We start from the raw sequence: 3725 nt of genomic DNA on the forward strand, positions 1-3725 counted from the left end.
AACTGTACTGAATGTCCAAAGTCATTCTCCATCTGCAGAACCATAAAAGGGCTCAAAACAGAAGCAGAATGTTTTACAACAGCTGGTCTCTTTCAACTTTCTGTAATTTTTATAGCTCCTTTTTGGTGATTTTTTTTTTAGTATACTGCAGCAGGATTCTTCTAGAAGCAGGCAAACCATGGTTTCACTTGTGCAATTCCATGAAGCAGAAGTGGATCGCTGTTATCCCGAACCAGGCACACACATGCAGGGTCAAGTAATGCACTCTCACATCAGGGCTGAAAACTTATCAAATATGGCCCTGATCCAGCAAAGCACTTAAGCACATGCTTTACTTTAAACATGTAAGTAATCCTATTAGAGCAAATGAGATTCAGCATAAACCACTGGACTGAATCTCAGAATACCTTGGTTGTGGCCCTGATTATGTCAGTGACCGACTGGGTAACCTTGGACAAATCACTGCACTTCTGTGCCCCTGTTTCCTCTTCTGCCCTCTCCATGTGCATGCCATGCTGCACCACCTCACCAAAAGCAGCCCCAGTGAATCTCCCAGAAACTGCTGCACTGCCAGTGGTGGCAGGGATGTGGATGTACACCAGTCCATTTCAAACACCTGTCTTGTACTCAACACTAACCCTCCTCCAAAATGCCCCAAGATGACATCCCTCACTCTTAGGTCTTCTTATCCCTCACTCTTAGGTCTTCTTATCCAGTCCTGAGCTCCAATTCCAAAAGCACAACGTTGCACTCAGAAAGCAGCTGGGGTGGAATCCAGTCAAAGGCTGCCTGCAGGTCAGGGCCAGCACAGCTCCTCAGCGTGCCTGGCTCCAAACACAGGGCTCAGGATGCAGCTCCCTCCCACCCCTGACCCTTCCTCACAGGGCACCCTGGGATCCCAAGTCCTGCTTGGGGGTTCATGGGTCAGTCTGCCACATTCCTGCCAGTGCTGCATCCACTGAAGGACAAAAACCCTGCAGTCCTGGGAAATTCTGTTTAAAGCAGGCAGGTGGAAGGCAGCATTGTCTCACAGGGTGCAGTGTATTTGCACTAAAAGGTTTTAAATTTGATATTTTTAGACACTATGATGTAAGATACCATTTTCCACAGGCAGGCCACATGCCATCAACTCTGTGTCTTAATGATCTTGAGAATATTTTCACATAAATAATTCTGCTTTTGCACATATATACAACCACCTAGTCTGTTTACTCTTGCCATCACGCTGCTTCCCAGCAGTTGTCACAGGCAATGTCACTGTCACAAGGAGAATATGGATTCAGCTCCTAACAATGAAGCAGGCATGGATGAGTGGGCAGGACACTCAAATGAGTTTCAGAAAGACTTGAGGTGAAATACTGTCCCTAGTGAAATCAATAACAGTTCTCACATTTACTTCAGCAGAGTAAATATTTCAGCCCTTTTTTTCAGTGCCTTCTGGTCATCTCGGTACCTAACAGAACAATCATTTATTTTCCTTAGAAACACAGGGAAAAGTATAGAAGACAGGGAAAGCAAGGCAGGGAGGCAAGATATCAAAACAGATGTACTCTCTTTATCAGAATAATTAAAAAGCCCACAAATTTACAATGACTCCTATAACTACAGATTATAAACAATGCAGAAAATGAGATTAGATTAACACAGTTAGGCCCATCCTTTCTAGGAACTCATTCACAAATTCTTGTTCTGTCCTTGAAACACCTGTACACCACGTTGCTGTTTTGCTAGCTGAGCCAATGAAGAGCTCACAGCAACAGCAACACAATTCTGCGTGTGTCAGCCTGCTCCAGATCAGGCCTTTTGCATACAAAGATATCTATTATAAGGCACAAGCATCATGAGCTGTACTCTGTTAATTAAAATATTTTCTGCTGCAGACTGGAAGCCTGGCCTACGAGGTACTTGCCAAAATTATGTTCAGGAGTACAGCAACTGAAATGTGTTTCTGAATAGGCCAAAAGTTAGTTACTTTTGACTTTTTCTGAATGCACACTCTGTTCTCTTTGTACGACGATGGGAAATACAGTTAAAAGGTTATATGTAACTGTGCCCTAGCAGCAAGCTAATGGACATGAGAAACTACCGGTATTCAGGAGATACTAAAAATTTTGGACATACAAAGAAATTTAGAAAGAGCCTGCAGAGTAACCTGCACCTGAGCTTGAATTGAGCGCATGCCTTGCACAACACAGGAAAGTCACAGAACAAGTGAAATTTACAGTAAACACGCCGGCTGCCAGCAAGCGCTGCAAGTTTCCAAAATTAGCCGGCTTATCAGCCAGCAGCGGACATTTACGGGGCATTTTGGAGCTCCCGGAGTCCTCGGCAGCACTCAGAGCTGGGGCTGACATTTCAGCCCTGCCTCACGCCCTGCGCGCTCCGCTCCGCGCTAACAAAGCCGCGCAGCGCCGGCCCCGCACGGGCGCATGCGCGGGGCCCGCGGCCGGCCGGACAGCTGGACACGGGCCGGACAGCCGGACACGGGCCGGACAGCCGGACACGGGCCGGACAGCCGGACACGGGCCGGACACCGCGCCCCGCCTGCCCAGCTCCAGCAGCAGCGGCCCCGGTGGACATCAGCCTGCAGAGCGACACCCACGACATCCAGCCAGGCGCGATTGCTCCAGGAGAAAGTTTTCTCCAGCTCCTGAATCTATGTGAACGCACGTTACTTCTCTCTCTGAAAGTGAGCATTGTATTTCAGCAAAGTTTATCTCTTCCTTTTGCAAAAAACAGGATTTAACGCAAGTTCAGGCTTCATGTAGCACCCTTCTTTTCCCCAGCATCTCATACAGTGCCTCACAAAAGGCCCCAGAGGTTGGACAAACATAGCACCAGGAAAAACACAGCGTGAAAGGGATCTTTATGTGCATGTGTGAGGGCCCAGTGCTAATAGCTCAATGTGCTATTGACACATCACAGTGCAAACAGCTAAGTCTTTTTTCAAAATAGCGTGAGTCACAGTGTCATTCTCAACTTTGGGTAATTTGTGGTAAATCATCCCCGTATTATTAAAACATATTTCTGTAAATGAAGGTAAGACACTAGGAAATGACTATTGCTTCTAGGGTTTACTCCAAACACTGCACATGCCGCAGAGGTGTGAATAGACAGAAGTGGTACTGCAACTTCTGTGACAGCCCTCGCCAAAGCGGAGCGCTAGTTACCCTCCTGTACCAGCAGCTGATGCACTTTTGGATAATCCTCCCGTTTGGATAATCCTCTAGTTAGGAACTGGCCATAACAGAGCCGCGCTGAGCCGAGAGAACAGAGCAGAGGGAGGCTCCGCGCTCTCCTCTCAGGGCCGTCCGAGCCCACCGCGCTCTGCCCGACCCGCCGGGAGCCGCCGCGGCTCCGCCCGGGGAAAGTTCGGCAAGTCCCGACCCCAGCGCGAACGCTGCGCGCTCGGGACGCGCCTTTGTTCGCCGGCCACGGGGAGCAGCATCGCCCCCCCGAGCTCCTCCCGGCTGTCTGCCGCTCGCACCCCTCCGAACCGCCCGAGCACCGGCCAGAGAGCAGGCTCCCCGGGGCGAGCCCCGCGGCAGCAGGAGCCGTCCGGCCCCGCCGACCACAACTTTCCGGGGCTGGGCATCCCCCGGCCCCGCGGAGAGCGGCGGGCGCACCGCCCCGGGCTCCGCGCATCCCCCAGCCCCGAGCCTCCCCCCGCCCCGACGGAGCCCCGGGCAGCAGCACGAGGAATTAACACCCGCGGGAATAATCAC

General features: G+C 50.7%; 1 protein-coding gene across 2 annotated transcripts in view; it reads right to left on the minus strand.

Moving 5' to 3' along the window:
- The window catches only part of TOX3 (TOX high mobility group box family member 3), a 74834-nt gene that overhangs the window by 70445 nt on the left and 664 nt on the right, over positions 1–3725 (minus strand). The window lies entirely within an intron of this gene.

This window comes from Agelaius phoeniceus, chromosome 12 (genome assembly GCF_051311805.1).
Source record: "Agelaius phoeniceus isolate bAgePho1 chromosome 12, bAgePho1.hap1, whole genome shotgun sequence".
Classification (NCBI taxonomy): Eukaryota; Metazoa; Chordata; class Aves; order Passeriformes; family Icteridae; genus Agelaius; species Agelaius phoeniceus.